We start from the raw sequence: 26,394 nt of genomic DNA, 5'->3' as shown, positions 1-26,394 counted from the left end.
TCTCCTGAATTGCAGGTGGATTCTTTATCACCTGAGCCTCCGGGGAAGCCCTTCTTTTACTTTAAAAGCATTGTATTTTGGCAAGTCAAGATCGGAACTACACAGGGGTAAGACTGTGTGTGTGACTGCAGTGTGACTGCAGGAGAAACTGGAAAGTTCGAGGCTATTCCAGTCCCAATGTTGCCAACACTTTCAGATTCCAGCTCGCTGTTCTTCAGTTACAACGGGTGAGAGCACGCCCACCTGTTCACCCCGCACCCCCTCTGCAAGCCTCCTTTCCCGGGGGTGCACAGAGGCAGTGACACACGAGACAGGGGTCCCTCCGCCTGCACCTGCAGAGCCGCCGCTAAACGCGGTGCGGACGGGAGTGGTTGGCCTGGAGAGCCCTGGACGTGGGGCAGCCTGGGGTCGCCAGCATGGCTCACCCGTCCACAAAGCTTCTTGAGCCTCAAGGAAGCCTGCTCTTGCCCTGAGGTGGTGAGAACACCACCCCTGCAAGTGGTTTGGGAGGGACTGCCCTCCAGGCCTCCGCTTTCTTTGCTTGGACACGCAAGGGACGAGGGGCCTCAGGGGGCCTGGGCAAGGGCGTTCGCTCCTGATCTTGAGATGCTCCAGAGGTTGGGGCAGGGGCTGGGGGCTGTCTTCCAGGTTGGAGCTCCAGCTTGTGAGCTCTCCCCCACCCTCTGCTCCCTTCCTGAGCTGCCCCAGGGATGGTGGATGTTATAGGCTCGCCAACCCCGATGCTCCGCTTGCTGGGAACCCGCCATCTCTCCTGCCAGAGCCTTCAAGGAGCCCCTCTTTCCTGCCCCTCTGCAAGCTCTGTGCCCGGGGGACATTCTCCCTGTGGGGTCTTCGGGGCACGTACAGGCATACCAACCCAGACCTCCTGCATGGCAGGCAGATTTTTTACCAACTGAGCTGCAAGGGAAGCCCATACCTCGTGATACATAACACCAAAGATCACCATAAAAAATAGAGTAAAAGTTTGAAATACGGTGAGAATTACTGAAATGTGGCACGGGGGTTTTAAGCTAAACCCTGAGGTGAGGGATGGGTCAGACAGAGACCGGGCTGAGACTGGAGCAAAACTGTCAGAGGACCACACGGCCTCCTCTGCACTCAGACGAAAAGTGCGGCACTCCTGGCTTCCTCCCTTCAGTGTCAAACAGCAAAAGTGGCATGCAGGACTGTACGCTAACAGTACGTGAAAAACGGTCTGAAAGGACACAAAAAAGGTTTTTTGTTGATTAAAAAAAAGAGGGGGGGGTAGGAAAAAAGAAACTTTCCTATTTGACCGCTTTCAAAATTGATTAGCTATGAGCAAGAGCTCTTGTTTCTTGGTAGGAGTTCCGTGGAGGCGCCCCAAGTGAGTCCTGAGGCAGGGTCTGCAGGGTCCCTGGCTGCAGGGTTCTGTCTCAGGCTGGACTGTGGTGACAACGGAAGAGTTCTGAGCCTACAGCTCCCATCAAGGGCTCGTGTTCTGGGTAGACGCTCTCCTGTGCTGTCACCTGGCTCTCGGCGCTCTGCTGATTTGCTTCAGTGACTTTTCTTAAGACAGACTGTCCTTTGCAATAAACCTCCCCCCAGGATCCTGCCCAGGAACACCCAACCGGGCCTGCCGGAGCACTCAGCAGGGAGACCATGGGGCAGGCCTGGCCCGGGGGCCCCCCAGCCTCACCAGCTCCCCTTGCAGCCCACCAAGCGCAGTGCGGCCCGCCAGCACCCCCGTGGGGAACCTGGGCCAGGGGAGTGGGCGCTGTGGCTGGCAGGGTCCTCGACTCCTCCTCTGCAGAGCTTGTCTGCCTGTGGGCTGACTGCAGGGCACCGGGGTGCTCCAGCCCAGGAGCCGCATGTGCAGGGGGAGGAGGCAAGACACGGAGTTCAGTCTTAGAGAAAAACCTCTGCAGGGGAAAGGAGATTGTCTCTCCTGAGGATCCCCTCACCAGCAATCCCGCAGCACTGCACAGCTCTGTAAACACACACGGAGCCTGCCCCACGCCTGGGTTCATAAAGCTGCCCGAGCTCTACTCTCAGTCTGAGCAAAGACAGAAATCCTCAGTGAAAGAGTGTCTGAACCGCAGCCTCGAGGCAGCAGCTTGAGAAAAATAAAGCTCACACACACACACACACACAAGACAAAAACAAGGGCCCAGATCGCTTTAAAAATGAGTAAGCACAGCCTGAACTGTTAGAGCAACTTTGATTTAAAAAGCAGAAAGAAGCTATTGCAGGGAAACTGTTCTGTGTTTGAATGAAAAGCAAATGAGACCACAGCAGACCTTTACACCCATGGTCTGGAGCCCAGCGTCCAGGAGCCGAGTTGGGCCGGAATTCCCGGCAGGGCTCCACTCCTGGGGCTGCTGGGGGCGCGGGGCAGGCAGGTGGTCAGACCCCGAGGGCGGTGGCCGTGGGGTCGGAAGGCCGGTCTGAGGCCATCTCCACTGCCCGGGGAGGGTCAGAGGGCCCGCGGCAGCCTCGGCTTCCTCCTCCACGAAGCACAGCTCAACCTGACACCACCTCACAGAACTACTGCAAGGCTTGTCTCGGGGAATGGATGGAAATGAACCAGAAACTCCACACTGCTCCTTGGGGACTCCCTGCTTGTCCAGTGGTTAGGTCTTGGTGCTTTCACTGCACAGGGCCTGGGTTCAGTCCCTGGTCGGGGAACTAAGATCCCAGAAGCTGAGTGGTGTCGCCAAACAAAACAAAAGTAAAAACTACCCTTCAAAACTTATGTTTCTGAAGTGTATAATTTTTAAACCTTTTCCCCTCAACAGCTATCTGCTTATGCGGCCCTTCACAGAAGACAGTGGTGAGAGATGCTTTCACTGCCTTTACGAGACCGAGGCCTGCTCACTGGAACGTCACGGCTGACACCAGACCCCTCTCCTCAGCCTCCTCAGTTCACTCCGGCATGTCTCCGTGACAAGTTATTGCTTGTGACAACGTCTCCACACAGATTGGCACCGGACGTGCCACACGATGAAAACTGGTTTCAGAGCCGCATTCCAGATTAAGCCCCCTGTCAATCTGAACCCAGAAACCAATCTAGTCTCCAGTGGCCCCGGGCCAAGTGGATTCACGTTTGAGAAGGGGCCGACTCCTCCGCTCCCCACCCAGGATGCGGGGGTCACCGCTTTGTCTTCGGCTGCACTGGCCTATGAAACACTCCAGAAAACACAGACCGAATGTTTCTCTCCCCCCGCCCGAGAGGCCCGCAGGCTGACATACACGGAAGGGAACGGCAGCCCCTCCCTGCCTCCACCAGCGTCCTGCTTGCTTTACGCGTTACTCTCTTTCCTGTGCGTAACGATGACACAGTTGGAACTTTAAGTCTTTCACTTGCTGTCATAACAGACTCCCACACTATCGAAAACCCTTGCAGGAATAACGTTTCAAACTCTGCAAAATTTACAGTCATTCTTCTGGTACTGAATGGTTGTTCCTCACTGCCTGACTTTCTGCTGTTCGAAAGAACTTTCTGATGCAAAAAGTTTTAAAATGAGGGTACCATGTGGAAATATAGTGGAACAAGATAATTCACGGGGACCACGTGTGTCTTTTTTAATGCATGTCTTTCAGGTATTTTAAAGAAAAGGTATTTATGAATGGAAACTTCTCTTGTGTTAGTTTCATTTCATTGAGCAGACATGGAGACTTGTCCACCATATACTGCTGTATCATCACATCCTGGTTTTTTGACAAATAAGTCATAAACGCATTCAAATGCTGCATTCTGACTGAAGAGTCAATAAATCCTTGATACTTGACACGCAGTTTATTTAGTTACAACAAACACCGCAGCAGCAGCATTTGGGAAATCGGAGGAAAGCTGGGGCGGTTTTGGCTGACCGGGGTTTCACCTGTTCTGATCGCGTCCATCTCAGCAGAGCACCACCACCAGGAGACAGGCGGGGTGCTCGGCACACAGTAGGTGCGCACAGGAAGCTTCCTTTCCTTTCCCTCCCCCACGAACGCCTCTTCCTGAAAACAAGACTTTGTTGTTCAGGATTTCATCATTTCCAGATGCCTGCTCTTCAAATGACACCCCGAGCAGGACACACTGATGTCACAAAGCCTGGAATGTCTGGGGGGAAACCAGCAGTAGGTGAGCTCACTGGGTACTAAGATCCTGTTTTCAAGTCAATATCCTTAGTGATAGAATATGAGGAAAAGAGAGGAAGCATAGCACATAAATAAGTGTTCCCCACTCACCATCCCAGCCTCGATTTACACCAAAAAAGGGTCGCATAAAGTGAAATGTCAGTGGTTTAAGAAAAAAAAAAAAACCCAGAAATTCTTAAGTGAAAAAGCATCATTCAATCTATTTCTTTGTCACTAACATTGCTCTAATGTTGGTCACTATAGAACAAACCTGCCTTCCAGAGGCTTTGGGAGGAGGAGAGATACTGGGGAAGATTCTTGAAAATCGACCTAGGTAGTTGGATGACTTTGATGCTCCAGTGTTCACACACTGACTGCTTCAGAAGAATCCACTTGAAAAGCAGAAGTTCGTTTCCAGTGGTTGCCCCTCCATTTTTCACTGCTGTAACTTCTGCCCCTTCAGCCTTTTGATCATTGTCTCCGATGCCCTATAAGCCAATTACAAGCCAGGTGCCATGTCCCCCTAGAGTCTCTTCCACTAGAACTGGGATTGCAGCCCCCAGAGCAGGATGGGGCAGGTGGGCAGTGCTTGGCTCTGGGCCAAAAACAGCTGGGGAGACAGGCAGAAAGAGCAGCTGTGAGCCCAGGTCCTGGCCGAGACTCACCAGCGTCCTGGCAGGGCCAGTAACCAGTAGCGTCTCAAGCATGTGGACCAACGGTTGGCTCTGCTCTGCGTCCATCTAGGGGACAGTGAGAGGCCAGCTGACGCGGGGCATTTCAATTGTCCCAAGCAAACCAGTGCTGGCCCAAACCGACGGGTCCCCCGGCAAGCGACGGACTCTCTCTTGCAATCCCAGCGTGCCCTGCCCCGGGGGTGTCCTCCTGCTCTGGGGGTGCCCTGCTCTCAGGGAGCTGACCAGACGGCTCCTTCCAACCACAAGGCCTGTCTTCCCAGGGACAGCCCCATGAAAGCAACTTTCTTTTCAGAGCTTTCCTTTTTTTTAAACTGGTTTTTCCTTTCTTTCTTTCTTTTTTAAAGTTTAACTGAATTCAGTTCTTGCTCCAATAAAGGTTGGTGCCCTTTACAGACTGACAGCTTTGTGCTTGGCCCACACCTCCTCCTGGCTTCCAAGTACACGGTACTTGCTCTGTAGCCATGGCCGCCTCCCCGTGGAGGTGAAGGTGAGGGGCCCGTGTGCCTCCCTGGCTGGAGGCCGGTCTGCTCAGCGGCAGCCCTGAGCCAGGTCGGCACCCCCACCCACCAGTGCCATGGACACAGCTCTCCCTTCATCCCTTCCCAGCCTCTGTCGGCAAAGTGGAAATTCTTCCTTCACCTCTGTTTCCCCAGAATGGCCAGACTTTGAGAAGCTTGAGACAGAATGGTCCAGAGATGCCCCAGATGGCAGGAAACCTGGACTCTGGGTGCCTCTGTTGCTGGGAGGCCTCTGTCAAGTGGGCTGGACACCCATCAGTCAGAGGACGCTCACCTGCTCAGACTCGGCACAAATGACATCGTCAGCTTAGGTGATCAAGAGACACACCCCCACCGTGTGCTTCTGGGGACGGTGAGTTCACGGTCCCCTGACTTGAGTGTGTCTGGGGTCTTCCGACAGGTCTCCACAAGCACTTGCTTCTTTCTCACGACCAAAGCTCCCTTACATTCTTATATTCAAGTAGAAACGCATTCTTACAGAGAAGCCCTGGGCTCAGCCTTATCTTTGTGGGCTTTTAAGACCACAGTAAACCACCCAAGACTGCTATCCCCCTGAAAAATTACCAAGAGATATGCGACCATACACAGATGTATGCCAAAAGCTGTAATCAGATTCCCAACAATCAAAAACTGGAAGCGGCTCAAAAGCCTGCCAGTCAGCAAATGGGAAACAAACAACGTTCTGGATCCTGGGTGCAGCGGCTGCCACATGAGAGCGAGGCTGCCCGGGGTCATCAGGCGAGGCCCTGGAAATGGCGGACGGGATCGTAGGGAAGTCAAAACTCGATAGAGTGGGCAGATAAGCCATCACAAGCGGAAACAAAGAGCCTACAAAATCTAAACCAGAGGAAATCCTGCAATAGCAGCGCTGGAGCCCAGACAGCTAGAGCCCCACGGGGCCGAGGCAGTCAGCTCGGAGGGCCCGGCACCCGCGGACCCAGGAAGTCCTGTGCCGCTTCAAATGGCTTTATAAAAGAAAGGGGCATCATGCAGTCTTCTGGGCTCTGTAACTCAGACCCCCAGAGACGCTCCAGTCTGCTCACACCACACCCCAACGCGTCGCCACAACCCAAACCAGGGGGAATCTGCATGGGCGTGTGGGCTCCCGGCTGACGGAAAGCGCTGGGTGCGGGTCGGGGGCATTGCTGGTCCCCAGCGCCTCTTCCCAGAGCCCGCACTCTGGGGGTGTTTCCTGCAGATGGGGGTCGTCACAAGGGGCTTCAGGCCAGAATGCCTGGGTTATGGGAGGCTGGGGGCCTGAGAAGGTGCGCCACGGTGGGCAGAGCCAGCTATGGGGCCTAGAGGCCTGTTTCCCAACTCCCCCCAACCCCCGTCCCCAGCCCATCCGACAGCGCGACCAGATGAGCCTCCCACACCTACTCACCGGCTCTCCACGGCCCCCTGCACTCCTCCTCTCTTTCCAGAAGCATCTCTGTCCCCAGGTCTGTCCTGGGGAGCTCACGGTGTCTGCGTCTATGCTGAACTTCTCCTCCTGTTTCCTTTATTCTGTGTCCTCTCCCAGAACACAGAATAAATTACATGCGTATTTCCAACCCCAATGACTGGAGTAGAGTGGATGCTCAGTAACTTTGCTCAGAAACTGAAGATTATATATATATATATATTTTTTCATTTGCCCTGCAACCCACTGGCATAACTAGTCATAAAGAATAAAACGGAGACCGAGGTTTTCGGTCACTGGGCTTCATTTTCTAAAGAGGAGAAAACAGCAGTGACCTGTAGTTTCTCTCTTTCTATACACAAGAGGGACACGTAAGTGTGTGGAGGAACTCACTCTGAGCGACTGCGGTGAAGGTGACACCTAAGGTCACAAACACATTTCAATAAAAGAAAAGAAGAACACAGTGTTCTCTTGTTCTATGACGCTGAGAAGGGAACCCTGAGGTGGAAGGGAAGGGAGAGCATCCACGGACTGCAGGGTAAGGCCTTATGACGGCTCTGACCTGCCGGAAGCAACAGGAGGTGGAAGCGTGGGGTGACAGAGGCCCACGACACCCCCGTCAGAGGGGCTGGGGTCCCTGGCGGGCGCAGCTCCAACAGTGGGGACCACAGCCAGATCCGACCGCCCCGCAGGCTCACCCAAACGGTCTCATTTAAACAGGAGACTCAAAGGCCGCTGCAGGCCGCCCTGCAGGGGGTGGGCACAACCCCCGTCACGCACGCTGTGCCCACCCGAGTCTGAGTGGTTGAACCCACACTTCCTTCCCCGTGGAGTCCCAGGCAGGCAGAAGACCCTCCTTTGTGTTGCCCGTAAGTCGTTTATTTGCTACACGAAAAATGCAGAACACAAGAGATGTTGTGTACTGGCCCTAAAAGACTAGAAAAAATAGTCTCACCCCCACAACTCCTGAAAACTGAATTGCTGGAGGGCAGCTTATATTTATAAAATATGACTCTCTGGTGCTGCCAAGAGTGCTGGAAATGGGGTGGGGTGAGGAGGGGTTATCTACTGATTCATGCGGCCTATTCATCAAATTTGCCAATTAGACTCAACAGGAAGCTTTCGATATTTTATTTGGGCTTTTAGACTCTGAGATTGTCTCCGTTTTGCTACTTGTTCATCCAGAGTGGGACAGCAGTGTAACTAGGGGACGCAGTTTGACCCAACTTGTTTAGCGGAAGGCCCGTGTTTGCTGGCAAGGGGTTGCCCCAAATAGCGCCATCTCATCAGAATACGCCTGTATTCGGAAAAATGCGAGCAGGACAGGGCCATTTGTACTGTAAAGTCACTGTAAACTGCTTCGAGTGTTGTCAAACTTTGGAAGAGATTAAGTGAAGCCATAGCCAACACTGAGAAATGCTTTGTAAGATAACCTTTAAAAAAATTTCCTCCCCCAGTCATAATGGGCTGGAAGGAACTGCATCCTAGCAATAAGTTCGTGGTAGATTTGGATGTATCAGTACATGCAGGCACAAAGGTCTGGGATAAGCAGAGATTAAAATAAAAAAAAGCATTAGTTGGGTAAGAGTTCTTTTAACAACAATCTCCATCTGCTAAGTCTCCTTTTAAATCAGTTGAGATATTTTTGTGGGCGACTTTGTTTGCACTAACTTCTAACTTTTTATGGTTCACTAAACCCTGGATTGTGATAGGAATACAAACATTTAGGAAGAGGAGGAATTCACATCTCAGATGAACTTGAGAGTCCCTTCCTCCCGGAGGTTTCAGATCTGGAGTATTGTTTTTAAAGGGAGTATTGATTCTGAATTCCATTTGTAATTTTAATGACAAATTCAACATACACATCTGAGGGTTTCAATTACAGGCAAGCCTGGGAACTGGCAAGAGTTTCGGAGAAGTGACCGAGGCAGGAAGGCTAGGAAGGTTTGAAGGTGAGCAGGGACACTGTATAGACCACACGGCTTCCAGGAAGACCAGTGTATCTGCGGGACTGGTGAGAATTTCCAAGGCCAAATAAGCTCATACGGCGAACCTTCAGAGAGAGCCACCGAAACAAAGTGCATCCTCACAGGGGTTAGAAACGCAAAATCCAGGGCAACACAAGGTACATACAGGGACTTCCCTGGTGGTCCAGTGGTTAAGAATCTGCCTGCCAACGCAAGGGACATGGGTTCGATCCCCAGTTCGGAAGAGTCTCCATTCCGGGGTGGGGATGTGGAAACTAAGCCCATGCGTCAACTACTGTAGCCCACCAGGTTCCTCTGTCCATGGGATTTCCCAGGCAAGATTACTGCAGTGGGTTGTCATTTCCTTCTCCAGGGGATCTCTCCGACTCAGGGATTGAACCTGTGTCTCCTTCATCGGAAGATGGATTCTTTACCACTGAGCCACCGGGAAAGCCCTTGACTCTATTCAGTTCAGTGACTCAGTCGCGTCCGACTCTTTGCGACCCCATGAATCCCAGCGCTCCAGGCCTCCCTGTCCATCACCAACTCCCGGAGTTTACTAAAACTCATGTCCATCGAGGCGGTGATGCCATCCAGCAATCTTATCCTCTGTCGTCCCCTTCTCCTCCTGCCCCCAATCCCTCCCAGCATCAGGGTCTTTTCCAATGAGTCGACTTTTTGCATGAGGTGGCCAAAATACTGGAGTTTTAGCTTTAGCATCAATCCTTCCAATGAACACCCAGGACTGATCTCCATTAGAATGGACTGGTTGGATCTCCTTGCAGTCCAAGGGACTCTCAAGAGTCTTCTCCAACACCACACTTCAAAAGCATCAGTTCTTTGGCACTCAGCTTTCTTCACAGTCCAACTCTCACATCCGTACATGACCACTGGAAAAACCATAGCCTTGACTGGATGGACCTTTGTTGGCAAAGTAATATCTCTGCTTTTGGATATGCTATCTAGGTTGGGCATAACTTTCCTTCCAAGGAGTAAGCGTCTTTTAATTTCATGGCTGCAATCACCATCTGCAGCGATTTGGGAGCCCCCCAAAATAAAGTCTGACATAGTTTCCCCATCTATTTCCCATGATGTGATGGGACCAGATGCCATGATCTTAGTTTTCTGAATGTTGAGCTTTAAGCCAACTTTTTCACTCTCCTCTTTCACTTTCATCAAGAGGCTTTTTAGTTCCTCTTCACTTTCTGCCATAAGGGTGGTATCATCTGCATATCTGAGGTTATTGATAATTCTCCTGGCAATCTTGATTCCAGCTTGTGCTTCTTCCAGCCCAGCGTTTCTCATGATGTATGCTGCATATAAGTTAAATAAGCAGGGTGACAATATACAGCCTTAACGTACTCCTTCTCCTATTTGGAACTGGTCTGTTGTTCCATGTCCAGTTCTAAACTGTTGCTTCCTGACCTGCATATAGGTTTCTCAAGAGGTAGGTCAGGTGGTCTGGTATTCTCATTTCTTTCAGAATTTTCCACAGTTTATTGTGATCTACACAGTCAAAGGCTTTGGCATAGTCAATAAAGGAGAAATAGATGTTTTTCTGGAACTCTCTTGCTTTTTCATGAACAGTATGAAAAGGCAAAATGATAGGATACTGAAAGAGGAACTCTCCAGGTCAGTAGGTGCCCAATATGCTACTGGAGATCAGTGGAGAAATAAATCCGAAAGAATGAAGGGATGGAGCCAAAGCAAAAACAATACCCAGTTGTGGATGTGACTGGTGATAGAAGCAAGGTCTGATGATGTAAAGAGCAACATTGCATAGGAACCTGGAATGTTAGGTCCATGAATCAAGGCAAATTGGAAGTGGTCAAACAGGAGAGATGGCAAGAGTGAATGTCGACATTCTAGGAATCAGTGAACTAAAATGGACTGGAATGGGTGAATTTAACTCAGATGACCATTATATCTACTACTGTGGGCAGGAATCCCTTAGAAGAAATGGAGTAGCCATCATGGTCAACAAAAGAGTCTGAAATGCAGTACTTGGATGCAATCTCAAGAACGACAGAATGATCTCTGTTTGTTTCCAAAGCAAACCATTCAATAGCACAGTAATCCAAGCCTATGCCCCAACCAGTAATGCTGAAGAAGCTGAAGTTGAACGGTTCTATGAAGACCTACAAGACCTTTTAGAACTAACACCCAAAAAAGATGTCCTTTTCATTACAGGGGACTGGAATGCAAAAGTGGGAAGTCAAGAAACACCTGGAGTAACAGGTACATTTGGCCTTGGAGTACGGAATGAAGCAGGGCAAAGGCTAATAGAGTTTTGCCAACAGAGCGCACTGGTCATAGCAAACACCCTCTTCCAACAACACAAGAGAAGACTCTACACATGGACATCACCAGATGGTCAACACTGAAATCAGATTGATTATATCTTTGCAGCCAAAGATGGAGAAGCTCTATATAGTCAGCAAAAACAAGACTGGGAGCTGACTGTGGCTCAGATCACAAACTCCTTATTGCCAAATTCAGACTTAAATTGAAGAAAGTGGGGAAAACCAATAGACCATTCACATATGACCTAAATCAAATCCCTTATGATTATACAGTGGAAGGGAGAAATAGATTTAAGGGACTAGATCTGATAGAGTGCCTGATGAACTATGGATGGAGGTTCGTGACATTGTACAAGACCATCCCCATGGAAAAGAAATGCAAACAAGCAAAATGGCTGTCTGAGGAGGCCTTACAAATAGCTATGAAAAGAAGAGAAGTGAAAAGGCGAAGGAGAAAAGCAAAGATATAAGCATCTGAATGCAGAGTTCCTAAGAATAGCAAGGAGAGATAAGAAAGCCTTTCTCAGTGATCAATGCAAAGAAATAGAGGAAAACAACAGAATGGGAAAGACTAGCGATCTCTTCAAGAAAATTAGAGATACCAAGGGAATATTTCATGCAAAGATGGGCTTGATAAAGGACAGAAATGGTATGGACCTAACAGAAGCAGAAGATATTAAGAAGAGGTGGCAAGAATACACAGACCTGTACAAAAAAGAGCTTCACGACCCAGATAATCACGATGGTGTGATCACTCACCTAGAACCAGACATCCTGGAATGTGAAGTCAAGCGGGCCTTAGAAAACATCACTACAAACAAAGCTAGTGGAGCTGATGGAATTCCAGTTGAGCTATTTCAAATCCTGAAAGATGATGCTGTGAAAGTGCTGCACTCAATATGCCAGCAAATTTGACTCTATTAGCTATGCAAAAACAGACCCCATAGAATACAGGAATACATACAAAGGTACTAAAAAATCTTAGAATCTTTGTTTTGGAAGGTAAATTACAAATCTGAAAAGCTGCTTTCAAGATTTTAAAAGCAGTTTGAATAAAATAATTGTGTCAGGAATTCTAGCTCACACAGCATCTGATATTCTAGTTGGAACAAATTTAATTGATACTTTTATAAGTTTGTGATAATTCATCACAAAAATGACATGTAAGTTGGTGCTTTAACATGGTTTTAATTTTAATTTCACAACATTTTGAGAATAAAGCATTCTCTGGAAGTGTTTATGGTGAAAGCTCATGGGAAGGAGAACAGTCTTCAAAAGAGAAGACGCTTCTCTGCCGAAGGAACAGGAATGACTTTTCTACGTGTCGGTGAGTCTTGGGCCCCACAGCCCTGGACACTGCCCCCTGCAGAGGGAGGGAGTCTGCACTCCTGTGTTGTCTCCCCTGATCGTCCTGTTTATTACTCTGTCAGGTACAGAAGTAACTAAACTAGGTCCAGAAAGAACCAGGTGACTTGTTACCTGGTCAGAGAATAAAGAATCAGCCTTCAAGGCAGGAGACCCGGGTTTGATCTCTGGGTCAGGAAGATGCCCTGAAGGGGGAAATGACAACCCACTCCAGTAGTCTTGCCTGGAGAATCTGAGACAGAGGAGCCAGGTCGGTACAGTCCATGGGCGTTGGACACAACTGAGCGACTAACACACACAGCAGAGGCGATTGTATGTGAAACTAATACAACACTGTTAATCAACTATACTCCAATATTAAAAAAAAAAAAAAAAAAAAAGGAGGCGGCCCTGCATGGAGCAACCAAGTCAAGGACTGTGATGAACCCAGCTCAGTATTCGAGGGTTAAGTGAGTGAATGCCACACAGACTGGTTCTTTACTTGGGAGTCAGACTTGGATTTGAACGGAGCTCTGTAAGGTCACTGCACTTCACTCAGCTTCGGCTTCCTCAGCTGTAAAACGGGGCTGCCGACCTTAGGGGGTTGTTGGAGGACTGACAGAGGGACGGTGGAAGTCCAGTGGCCGGTGAACAAAAACAGGAATAGCATCTAGGCAACACTTTGTTCCATGCGACGCATCATTCCAAGGGCTTCACACACTCAGGAAAGTCACCACTGCCACCTGTGTCTGCCAGCCCGCTGACACGGGATGTGATGCTGGGGTGTCTGCACGCGCCCCCCCCCACCCCCCGAGGCAACCACTGAGCCCAGGGCTGGAGGCTACCCTGAGGCAAGTGGAGTGACATCACAGCCAATGCTGACCAGCTTAAGTTCCAACGTAATTGACAATTTCTCCAGAACTGTGGAAAATCAGGCACTAAATAGTCAAACCATATGCAGTGAGTTTCTTCACAGACCTCCTCTCTTAGAAGAACGTCTCGCGAGAACTGTCAGAAGACACTGCTTTGCTTTCACGTTTGTTACAAGCTGAGGACCAAAATGAAAACCACAGGAAGGGCAACGAGTGGCCGTGTCTCTCCCTGAATTGCACGCTTCTGGGCTCTACCCGCGTGTCCTGTACCGCTGCCCTTCCTGCCCACAGCTACACACAGCACAGGGGCATGAGACTTCAGGACGGCAAGGAGGTGCTGGCAGCGGCTGCCTCCTCCCTTTAGAAAGTGATGCGGTTGCTGACTGTGAGTGAATGGCTGTATTTATTGAGACACAGCACAGACCCGTCACACGCACAGTTGTCTACAAAAGCAGTGGTGAGAAGACCGAGTTCACACGACACTGGGCAGCGTCGTGGCCTCTGGGGAAGCCACTTGCCTTCCGGCATCTGTTTTCCGTCTGTAAACGGGGGTTCTCTCTGAGTCTCTCTCGAATGCCGAGATCCTTTGGGTTTAACATGGTAAAGGGCCACCAGCTGAAATAAGAGAGTGCTAGCATTGGACACCAGTTAACGTTTGCATTAGAGCGCACCTGATGATCGCGGTGTTGGTGGGCGTCGTATCATTTCAGGACAGGGGGCCCTCTCTCTGTGGTCGGCTGGCGTCTGAGCGCCCGTGTTTGCTGGGACAGACCCTGCCTCATGAGTCTCTGGGGAACACTGAGCTGCCTGCCCACCACGGAGTCTAGAAATGCCAGAGCCTCACTCTCCCAGCTCACTCAGCTGCTAGGGCTCAAGTAACCCACCTGGACACACACACACCCAGGGACTGGAACCGACGCCAGTGACCCGGAGAAGGAGGGATGTGGTGATGCTCTCAGCAGGGGACAGCTGGCGGTACCTGGGTGCTGGCTGCAGACCTGTGGCTCCTGCTGGGGCAACGGGGAAGGGATGCCTCCCTAGGCCGGTTTCGGAGGGCGCTGACTGTGGCTTCAGCCACCAGTCTCGTTATTACTGATATACTTTCAGAACTACCCAATATCTTTCCCAAAGACACTTCATTTTTATATAAATCAGAAGGCACTGGTTTCCCTCACTGTAATCAAGAACCCTTTCTGTTACTGCTGGTGACATCTGCTTTGAGGACATAAAGAGCTGTTGGGTGTCCTTTGCTTATTTGTCTTATTTTGCTGAAACCATCTCATTACACTCAGTCAAGATAATACGCAAACCACTTGGCATTAAGCCTTCCATTAAGGGGTGAATTTCATGCTCACAATAACAATGAAAGTATGAAAAAGTGTCCAGAATCTGCCTGTTAATTATACACACAGCAGTTTTCACAAGAGGAACATTTTACTGACTGATGGGCATGACTTGTGAAAGGTTGAAGGTTCAGCTCCCCTCCTGTGAGGACAGGGCGTTTCCGACGCCTCAAGTCTCAAGTCTCAGGGATGAGTCAGGACGCCAGTCACATCCATTCCGGTGAGCTCTCTCCAGTAACTAGGTGGGGACTAGACCCAGGTAGGGCTCTAACCTATGGCCCAGTGTTTGCTGATGTCCCTGAATTCTCCAGATCGCCTGTGGAAGAGAGGCAGAGGGTGGCGGCTGCAGGTGGGTAAGGCTGAGATGGAGGGGGTTGAAGGGAGGGAGAGAGGTCCTCCCAGCCTTGGAGGCAGCTCCACCTAGGGCAGGTCCCAGGCCTCCCTGGCCCCTGAGACCCTGCAGCCCAGGCCTGTCACCCACCTCCCACCTCCGCTCTGTGAGGGCGGGTCCTCTGCTCAGATTTCTGCTTAAAACCTCAGTCCTGTGAAGTGGCTCCAGGGATGATCAAGTCTATGGGCCAGAGAAGCCAAACCCCACTCCCAACACCTAACCTAACAGGAACTAGGATTAGAGTCTGAACCTTACAAGGCATCATCTGCCTTTTATGTTAACCTGCCCGGCTTTGCCTGAGAACCAACAAATCTGCTCAGGCTCTTAAACGAGCCTGAGTTGGTCACCAAGATGGGTGTATTTACCCTGAACTCTCCTTTCTGTGGATGATGGAGCTTTTGAAATTGCTGGCATCTCCGAGTTACAGATGTCCAAAGTATGCATCTTGCGTGCAGAGCTTTGGCTGCTGACTGAATTACATTTAATCCTAATTTCATTCTCTCCCAGCTATATTGGCATTTTGGCAGTAATGAAATAGTCTATTCTGGAAAAGAAGGGGAAAAGCTCCAATTAAATAGTGAGATTTAGATTATGTTTATAAAACGACCAAGAAGTATTTTTCACGTTCAATCATTAAAACACTTACTAAAAAAAAAAAAAAAAAAAAACCACCAAAACCCAGAAAACAGGCCCAGAAAAGTTGGAAAACAGCTCTTATGTTCTGAAAACAGGAAAACTGTAACCCTAAACACGCACGTTATGGAGAGGGGTTTCCCAAAGTTTCAGGATTCAGGCCGCATTGTTCTCTCACTTTTCTTTTTGCCAACTCAAATGCTGTTTAGAGCTGATACTGGAGAGCGAACAGCTGCAGGTTCTGGTTGCGTATTTTCCTAGAAACACCACTCAGGGAAAGAATTTCCACCCGTTTCCCTCTCCTAGGAGACTTCACAGGGGCTCCAGCTTATTCTCCTCCAAGATCAGGGCCCCAGAGTTGACCAGGACAGTGCAGCACCTGAGAAGCAAAGCCAGGGTGGCTGGTGAAAGCAGGGGCCACTTCTTCTTTTTTTGGTTGCACTGACTGGGTCTTGGTTGCTGCGCAAGGGCTTTCTCTACTTGCCAAGAGCAGGGGCCACTCTTCATTGCAGGGGGCAGGCTTCTCACTGTGGTGGCTTCTCTTGCTGCAGAGCATGGACTCTGGGGCACGTGGGGTTCAGCAGTTGGGGTGCACAGGCTTAGCTGTGGTGCGGCATGTGGGATCTTCCTGGACCAGGGATTGAATCCGTGTCCCTGGCACCAGCAGGCGGATTCTCATCCACTGAGCCACCAAGGAAGTCCCATAGGAGCTACTTCTGATGTACCCAGAAGGCAAATCAGGCTCTCCTCAATGTGGCAGGAAAACCCTCACGTCCAGTTCAGAAACAGGAGATATTCTGCTGCCTGAAAGGGGTTCTCATGCAAAGGAGACCTGGGTCTCCATGACACCCAACTTTGAGCTGGTTTGACTTTTTCAGAGCTACTTTGGCAGCAGGTGGAAGTCACAGATTCTGGATTCATTAGGCTCCAGATCACTTAGCTACCATGAAGGAAATGGATGAGACTCATCTCAAGCTTTTTCTAGACTATAAGATTATTGAGAATTCCTTAATTTGCATTTTTTTTAAAAGCTCCAATACTTTGGCCACCTGATGCGAAGAGCTGACTCACTGGAAAAGACCCTGATGCTGGGAAAGATTGAGGGCAGGAGGAGAAGGGGACTACAGAGGATGAGATGGTTGGATGGCATCACCAGCTCAATGGACATGAGTTTGGGTAAACTCTGGGAGTTGGTGATGGACAGGGAGGCCTGGCGTGCTGCAGTCCATGAGGTCGCAGAGTTGGACACGGCTTAGCGACTGAACAACAACAAAGTATATAGTCTTTCACACATGTTGAATTTAATAAAAGAGAAAACACTGAAAACCGATAGGATTGACAATATTATTATGTTTTTAGTCACCTACTAAACAGCTATTCGCTAGGAGTTGGACACGACTGAGCGACTTCACTTTCACTTTCATGCATTGGAGAAGGAAATGGCAACCCACTCCAGTGTTCTTGCCTGGAGAATCCCACGGACGGGGGAGCCTGGTGGGTTGCCGTCTATGGGGTCACACAGAGTCGGACACGACTGAAGTGACTTGGCAGCAGCAGCAGCAAACAGCTATTCAGTACATCATGAGAAACGCTGGACTGGAAGAAGCACAAGCTGGAATCAAGATTGCAGGGAGAAATATCAATAACCTCAGATATGCAGATGACACCACCCTTACGGCAGAAAGTGAAAAGGAACTCAAAAGCCTCTTGATGAAAGTGAAAGAGGAGAGTGAAAAAGTTGGCTTAAAGCTCAACATTCAGAAAATGAAGATCATGGCATCTGGTCCCATTACTTCATGGGAAATATATGGGGAAACAGTGGAAACAGTGTCAGACTTTATTTTTTTGGGCTCCAAAATCACTGTAGATGGTGACTGAAGCCATGAAATTAAAAGACGCTTACTCCTTGGAAGAAAAGTTATGACCAACCTAGATAGCATACTCAAAAGCAGAGACATTACTTTGCCAACAAAGGTCCATCCAGTCAAGGCTATGGTTTTACCAGTGGTCATGTATGGATGTGAGAGCTGGACTGTGAAGAAGGCCGAGCGCCGAAGAATTGATGCTTTTGAACTGTGGAGTTGGAGAAGACTCCTGAGAGTCCCTTGGACTGCAAGGAGATCCAACCAGTCCATTCTGAAGGAGATCAGCCCTGGGATTTCTTTGGAAGGAATGATGCTAAAGCTGAAACTCCAGTACTTTGGCCACTTCATGTGAAGAGTTGACTCATTGGAAAAGACTCTGATGCTGGGAAGGATTGGGGGCAGGAAGAGAAGGGGACGACATGGCTGGATGGCATCACTGACTCAATGGATGTAAGTCTGAGTGAACTCCAGGAGTTGGTGATGGACAAGGAGGCCTGGAGTGCTGCGATTCATGGGGTCGAAAAGAGTCGGACATGACATGAGTGACTGAACTGAACTGAACTGAAACAGCTATTCTTGGAGAAGGGAATAGCAACCCACTCCAGTATTCTTGCCTGGAGAATCCCCATGGACAGAGGAGCCTGGTGGGCTACAGTCCATGGGGTAGCAAAGGGTTGGACACAACTGAGTGACTAACAGGATGCTAAGCAGCTATTCTATAGCAGCTGTTGAAAAGAAGCTCTAGACATGTTTTGAACCAGGGCAGCAAGGTAAGCATACATTGTTTCAAAAATTATTCTGAAGGACAGCACTGTCTTTTAGATGTAAGTTCAAGCATGTTTATGAGACACTCAGTCATGCTCTGTGTATTCAGAATCTGTGGGTGTGCTTACTGGTGTCGTTTAACTGTTATCAGTGGCTGTGCATTTGATAATTTAATTCAATTTGGAACTGTTTACCTACATTTCAGATTTTGGTGTGTGCGTGCTCAGTCCTGTCCAATTCTTTGTGACCCATGGACTGTAGCCCGCCAGGCTCCTCCGTCCATGGGATTTCCCAGGCAAGAATACTGGAGTGGATTGCCATTTCCTACTCCAGGGGATCTTCCTGACCCAGGGATCGAACCTGTGTCTCCAGTATCTTCTGCATCGGGGCGGGGGCGGGGGGAGGCCCTTTTGCTCTGAGCTACTCAGCTTCATTCAAATGCAACAGGCTCCAGAGAAAATGAGGTGACAGGAGAGAGGCCCGATGAAAAACCCTAGCAGGACCTTCAGGCTGAAGAACAGAAGCCTTGCTGGTCCAAGGATTAGGAATATGCCTTGCAATGCAGGGGACGCTGGTTCAGTCCCTGGTCTGGGAAGATTCCACTTGCTGTGGGGCAACTAAGCCCATGAGCCACAACTACTGAGCCCAAGCGCTAGAGCCTGCGCTCCACAACAAGAGAAGTCAGCACAAGAAATCTCCTCACTGCAATTCTAATGGCAAAAGCCTATGCAGCAAGGAAGACCGAACAGAGCCAAAACCACCCCCCCAAACCCAAAAAGCTAAAGAACAGAAGCTTGCAAATACAGCAGCTACGGCACAAATACTGCAGATAGTCTGAGGAAAAGGCATCCAACTACTTAGAAAAGACCAAGGACTTGCAACAACCTGCCAGCCCCTGGGCCACCTCCATACGGTAGGAGGGCAGTATGAATGGGAGAATCTTGCAACGGGTCCAGGGTGGGATCGGCTGACAGGACCTCGGCTCGTCAGGGAAGGGGGCCCGTCACAGCATGTGACTGAGACAGAGAATCTGCAGGAGGGGAGCCCCGAGTGACATCACCCAGCCTGCATCTTTATAAGCCATTGTCTTTGAGCAGGTTGGGGTGGATGCCCAGATGTCATCTGGAAACAGACGGTAGCGGCGACCTAAGGAGGCATGGCCTCAGGCCTTGATGAGCTCAAGTGGGAATAATGAACCATCGTCCCTTCGTCAAGAAGTCTCACTGCACCTCCACCAGTGGGGATAGATGAGGGGTCTCCGTGAGGGTGGCGTCTGGCAGTCTCCCTGCAGACACGAGGGAGGAGGCCTAAAGGAAGTGGCACTGGAGCTGGGCCTCCAGGAAGGAGGAGTCTTACACAGGGCAGATGCAATTAAAGAGGCCTGGGATTTCTAAGAGAGAGTTTTACTGCAGCAAAATGAAGCTTTGCATGGTTATCACCACCTTAATGGGCTTCCCTGGTGGCTCAGACGGTAAAGAATCTGCCTGCAACGTGGGAGACCCAGGTTCGATCCCTGGGTCAGAAGATCCCCTGGAGAAGGGGATGGCTACCCACTCCAGAATTCTTGACTGGGAAATCCCATGTACAGAGGAGCCTAGAGAGCTGCAGTCCAGAGGGCTCCAAAGAATCAGACATGACTAATACATACCACCTAAAAATATCTGAGCTATCTGGACTTTTCCAGTCTTAAATAGAAAGCACAACCACCAAAGAGTCACAGTGTTTGGTTGGGGCTGCAAGACAGCAACATTTTAAAAAACTATTATTTAATTATTTGGGAGGCTTCCCTGGTGGCTCAGATGATAAAGAATTTGTCTGCAGTGCAGGAGACTGGGGTTTGATCTCTGGGCTGGGAAGATCCTTTGGAGAAGGGAATGGCAAACCCACTCCAGTACTCTTGCCTGGGAACTTCCACGGAGAGAGGAGCGTGGTGGGCTAAAATTCATGGGGTCACAAAAGAGTTAGACATGACTTAAGGACTAAACAGCACCAGGGAAGCTGTAACTAAGAACCACAAACTGAGTGGCTTAAACAACCAAAATCTGTTCTCTTATGGGTCTGGAGGCTGGAAGCCCAAGCTCAGAGTGTCTGCAGGACCAGTTCCTTCTGAAGGCTTGGAGGGAGAATGTGAGCAAGCCTCTCTTCAGCTTCTGGGGGTTGTCAGCAACCTTTGGGGGTCCCTGGTGGCAGAAACTTCCCCCTGACCTCTGCCTGCATCTTCACAGGGTGTTCTCCCTGTGCATAAGTCTGCTTCCATACTTCCCCTTATCATAAGGTCACCAGTCATTTGCATCAGTCCTCACCCTGCTCTGGTGTGACCCATTTTATCTAATTACATTTCTGATGATTCGTTTTTTAAATAAGGCCGGACCCAGACGGACTGGGAGTTGGAACGTCAGGGGATGAATGCTTAGGGGATACAATTCAATCATAACAAAGACCCTCAAAGCAATGACAGATTTATAAAAAGTTACCATGTCGACTGGTATTCAATTCCTGGGTCAGGAAGATCTGCTGGAGAAGGGATAGGCTACCCACTCCAGCATTCTTGGGCTTCCCTAGTGGCTCACCTGGTAAAGAATCTGCATGCCATGTGGGAGACCAGAGTCAGATCCCTGGGTTGGGAAGATCCCCTGGAAAAGGGAAAGGCTACTGACTCCAGAATTCTGGCCTGGAGAATTCCACCGACTGTGTAGTCCATGGAGTCATAAAGAGTTGGACACAACTGAGCTACTTTCACTTTCACTTTTTACTTGCCCCATGCCGACTAAACCATATCTTGCAGATTTTTACTTCAATCACTTGTAACATCTCCATGACACTCTGGACTACCTGTTTACTGACCAGACTGGAGTTCTTTATTTACTATCGTTATCAGTCTCTTCCAGAGCAGAAATCCACAGAACAGGCACTACTGGACCATCAAGGGTCAAGATGAACGGAGGCTACTCAGCTATTTGCTTTTATCTAGAAAAACCCAGACTATTAAGATTTATGCCATGTACAAAGTAGTGGGTCTATCTCATAAGACTCTAACAAACTTGCTAATAGCAAGATCAGGTCTCTAAACTTGTCCTTTATGGAGCCGGACAGCAAAGACCTCTCCCTTTTCTACTGTTACAATCGCATGGCTTCACTCACTTGGGTAGCAACCAGATCATCCGATGACGAGAGAAATAGATTCTGGCTCTGTATGTGCTAAACAAATGCTTGAAAGCATTTTTCACTGCGTGTGTGTGTCTACACTGAAGGTGTCTAACATCTGTTGTGGTATCCTTTTGCACTAAAATTATAATGAAAGCTTTCCGGGTAGTGTAATAGTTGCTCCTGCTTTAGGTTCTAAATTGCGTGTGATTTCTCTTAATGATTTAATGAGAACACGGAGAGTTTTGTCTGCTCCCTGTTATCAGGCCAGCAGAGGGAGCAGGTGAGTATTACAAGCAGCATTTTCCTATAGGTATCATCCACAGCAGATTTTTGTTTTGCTTTAATTTTTAGTGCAGACAAGCAAGACTTTTCGACCTATAAACTAACAATGTCCCTGAAACACACATCAAGATTTTGGGGATAGGTCAGTCAATAATATATTTTTTCCTGTAAATATTCTACTAGGATCGTTTTAAGGCTTTCAGAAACTATTGTTGAGATTTTTTTTTTTCTCTTGAGGGAAACAGATGCCAGGAACTAGGTATCTTAATACTGCTATAAATGTCCTCTCTTCACAGGCTTTGTACAACTTACTTCCTTTAATTTTTTCTTTTGTATCAGTCTTTCTTTGAATTTAGGCCCTTTCCTTAAAATGGAACACTTTGGGAAGTACAGTTCATTATTAATGGAGTACAAAAGACATTGCTTGAGATGGGATTAAGAGAAAAAGTAGGGCATATACACATGAGATTATCAGGAAGGACATAAATCACTGGCAGACCCCGTACTTAGATTCCTGAAGGAACAGGAATGGCATGGAGTATTTTTATACACTTGGATGCAAACATCATTTCCTTTTATGCATAACTATTTATTATACTTATAATTCTTCAAAAACTATATATAATTCTTCAAAAATGACTTTTAGTACATGTAACTCCATAATCAAGCCTAATTTCCCACAGGAAGATTTTTTAATATCATGTCAGTTAGACAGACAGGAATACCAAAAGTGGATCACGTGCTTTTATCATTATTATTTTTTTTACTTCTTTGACATAAGCAATTTTATTTATGCTAACCTATAACCAAGAAAGATAATATATCTTCGTGGAAATAACACACATGACATTTTTATCTTTCTTATTTTAAAAGGTTTCTCAATAATTAAGATAAAAAATTTATAAATTTAGATTAAACAGAGATTTATCTAGATGGCATTAGGCCGCTCTCAAGAGAAAACTCATTCTGAGAGGAATTTGGACAGTTCTTCAGTAGAATGGTTATGACAGAGAGACTAGACACATTTTTCACAGGCAACAGGATCTGACTTCTCAATAGCTTTGCTGAAATGAATTTAGGAACATTTAGTATAAAATTACAGCTCATAACCCCACTTCAAAATCTTTTCTGTTTTGAAGCCCACTTCAAAACACTCTAACAACAGTGTTAGTCAAAGGAAAGATTTTATTGACTTTTCATTGGTCATAAGCAAAACAGTAATCATTGACATCAATCCACTGAAAGAGAATGTTTAGCCTTTTTTTTTTCTACATACGGGCAGAAAACAGGACACAGAATTACTGGCAGAATTATTATCAGGCTAATGCACTCATCTATTGTTTTAGAATTTCATCCACTGCCTTTTTAAAGTTATGACTTGTATCTTGACCTTTTAGGCACTTTTTTTTGATGGAAAGATAAAACAAAAATATTGGAGGATGAAAATATTTAAAAATCAAACAGCATTTGAGATAACTTCATGTAACAGGAGAATTACATAAACTAACATATTCCTAAAAATTCAGGGAATTCATCATGAAATCTTAGAAAAATAGTTACTTGGATATTTCCCAAGTTTCTAGTAAATAAAAAGCTTTTTCTTTTCAGTCCTCCAGGTTCCATATTATATACAATGTGGCTTTACAAAGCAAACTGTCTTGAATTGATGCTCAGCTGGTTCATGGCAGTACAAAACTGTCAAAGATTCAGGAACCTTTTAAGTTTCCTTAAAAAAAAAAAAAACAACCAAAAAAACCCCAGAAACTGTCTTCTCTAAAAGTCTTTCAGACATAATGTCACAGTAAACACTCAGATAAGTTAGAATGAGTGAGGATTTGGTACCTCTTTGACTGAACTAACTTAAATAAGAATGACAACCAATAACCTAAATAAGAATGAAAAAGATTTTTCTCAGTATTAACTCTGATCCTTCCACCAGTGCTAACCTTCTGACACACAGATGCCTACAGCTCCCTGTCAAACAGAAGTCACACAGCTGCGAGAAGGAAGATCATCGTCTCAGATAAGGGCGTTAAAGGCCTCTGCCCTTTAACGCCCGGCACTTAAGTCTATCTGCTCGGAGAATGAAAACATGAGGGGCATGCAGGGGAAATGGCTATTTCCCAGGAAAGGAAACTGCCTGAAAACACATCTGGCAAAGGCTTTCTTTCCTCCTCTGGCAGGCAGACGCTTATTTTAACAAAATATACATTTCCTCATCTTCTGCAAAGGTGAATTTGATGGAGCCAGTACCTGATTCTAAGTAGATGCCACTTAGCTTTCCCCTATATGGAATGGGCCAGCTCTTTTATGGCAAATGCTATGTATGTTTAATTACAGCTAGGACAGAAAATCGTGCTAAACTGGGCAGCGTACTTCGTTTCAGAAATTGTACGTGTTCTCAAAGGTACATCACCCTCTTCCAGCCAGCAAGAGGGCATGAAATTAAAGAGGCAAAGAAAGGAGAAAAAAAAAAAAAAGTTAACACCAGAAAATTGGAAAGATGGCAAGGACGGACACAGACAGCGTAACCGATGTAGGCAGACGAGAGGCTGGACCTCTGCAGAGTCCACCCTCGTGAGAACAACCGGGTCGAGTCTGCATTGCTCTGTGCACCTGTGAGCAGACAGCCCCCACGTCCAGGTGGGCACGCGGTGGCCCCGTCCGTGACCGGCTGCCCCTGCTCGGGTGACCAAAGGCCACAGAAGGTGGGTCCATCAGTGGAACGGGTTATGTCTCTGGGGTGTGCTGTCTGTGCGGCACAGAGGTGACAGGTGTGACATGGAGATTCTCCAAGGGTGGCTGAGCTTTGCCATGTTAAAATCAGGATTAAAAAAAAGTCATGGCTTTGGACTTCCTGGCTGTCCAATAGTTAAGACTCTGCACTTCCAACGCGGGGTCGTGGGTACTTCCCCTGGGAGGGAGCAAAGATCCCACTTGCTATGCTAAGACTCCGCATGCCATGGCAGCCAAAAGGAAACAAACAGATACTAAAAAAACAAAAAACAAACGCACTGCTTTAACTTCCACTTAAATCCATGAGTGTAAAGGAAAGGCCCTGAGGTGTGCGGGGCTGGTGGAGGCCTGTCGCCTTGCCCCGCCAAGCCTCGGTTTGCAGGTCTGTCACAGGGGCAAGGTTGGCCTCCCACAGCGCCACGTGTGTGTACTGGCATCTACAGGTCTTCTCTTTCCTCTGTCTTTCTAACTTTAAGAGGCTTTCTCCTTGCTACCGTCCTCAGACCCTGCGGCTGGGGACTGTCCCCCGCAGCCTGCCATCTCGGCTCTAACACTGGCTCAACTTGGCCAGCGCCTCCAGGGAGGGGCTGCCCACGGCTTCTGCAAGGCAGCTCTGGACCCCAGGCGAGCCCCTTCAGGTCTGTTCCACGGACGAGACGGAGTGGAGACAGCTCTTCTGTGACTCACCACGAGGGGGCCTGCTTCCAGAAGCCGAAATACTCACTTTCTGTCTTTTCTTTTTCCCTTCCCCTCTTCTTGCCCTTTCTTTCCTTTTTCCCTGTGGCTTCTTCAGCTCTCATTCACTGTTGCATACAATTTGGGGAAAAACAATAATGGTAAGAGTAACTTTTTCTCTTGTAACAATTTGATGTCCAGTGAACTTCCTAATGGCTTCCCCTGTACGCTGCACACTAAGCTGTAAACACGTTGGCCGATTTAACTGGTTTTAAAAAGGCCAGGACAGAGGGAGGTGGGAGAGGGAGGTGGGTGAGAGGCCCCCACGCCCTGGGGTCCTGAGGAGCCCGCTGTCTGTGAACAGCTGAGAGCCAAGAGTGTCCTCAGCGTCACCTAGCAGGGGTATTTCAGCACCCGGAGGACCTCTCACACCAGCACAGCACTTTTGAAAAACTAAGCCCATGCCGGCCCAGCCACCGAGGCCTGCGGACACTGGTGCCACAGTGACGGCCACTTCGCTGCATGACGGTGACCAGCGGGTGCAAGATTGACTCTGGGGGTCTGCCCAGATGCGATGGAAAGACACTGGCACGAGACATCAGTTGGCATGGGAGATCAATGTGCCCCCGAGTGCGTCTGCGTGGTTTCTCATTGCTCCTCATTAGCCACGGGCTTTTGGAGTGGACACTTGCCACAAACGCTTGCTGCTCAGATGGCAATGACCACCCCCCTAAGCCCCCGCAACAGCTGATCCACTTCTGTCCCTCCTTAGTCCAAGAGTATAACTAACCCGTTAGATATGAGTATTAAACAGGCTCCCTGGAAAGAGCAGAAGTCACGCAGGTTTCCCTGAAACCCTGTCTGGTGATTCACGCCTTGGGGGCTGCCCTGCACTGCACTGAGTTCGAGCTGGCACCGTTTCTTGGCTTCTGGCTTCCAGAACCAGCAATCCGGCACCTCACGGGTGGTCCTGGGAAGGTTGGGGTCAATCAGATCCCAGATCTGACAGAAGCGAGTCCCACATCGGCTCTGGACCTACGTTTCTGGAGCCACGACCAGGCTTTTCCCACGCATCCGGCACGTCTGCTCCACAGGGCGGCCTGGAGCAGAGGTGCCCTCGTCAGAGCTCCGCAGCGCTCCTCTCTACCAGGGAAGATGGCCACGTGGTCCTGCTGGTGCCATCAAATGAGGGTTCACTCCCTGATGGCAAAGTGCAAAAGGGGAACCTGAGACAGCGCTACAGCGAATAAATGGGAGCCTCTGGAATTTCAGCTGATGACATACAGTACAGGGGAGAAAACAAACATTATTAAGAAAATAAATAGCACCACACACAGCTGTTCAGCAGAACT

General features: G+C 48.6%; 1 protein-coding gene across 8 annotated transcripts in view; it reads right to left on the bottom strand.

The window, feature by feature from the left end:
• Positions 1–26,394, bottom strand: part of MCPH1 (microcephalin 1) — a 231,750-nt gene that overhangs the window by 44,081 nt on the left and 161,275 nt on the right. The window lies entirely within an intron of this gene.

The sequence above is a fragment of the Bos indicus x Bos taurus genome, chromosome 27 (assembly GCF_003369695.1).
Source record: "Bos indicus x Bos taurus breed Angus x Brahman F1 hybrid chromosome 27, Bos_hybrid_MaternalHap_v2.0, whole genome shotgun sequence".
Taxonomy (NCBI): domain Eukaryota; kingdom Metazoa; phylum Chordata; class Mammalia; order Artiodactyla; family Bovidae; genus Bos; species Bos indicus x Bos taurus.
This window is presented reverse-complemented; position numbering and strand designations above follow the sequence as displayed.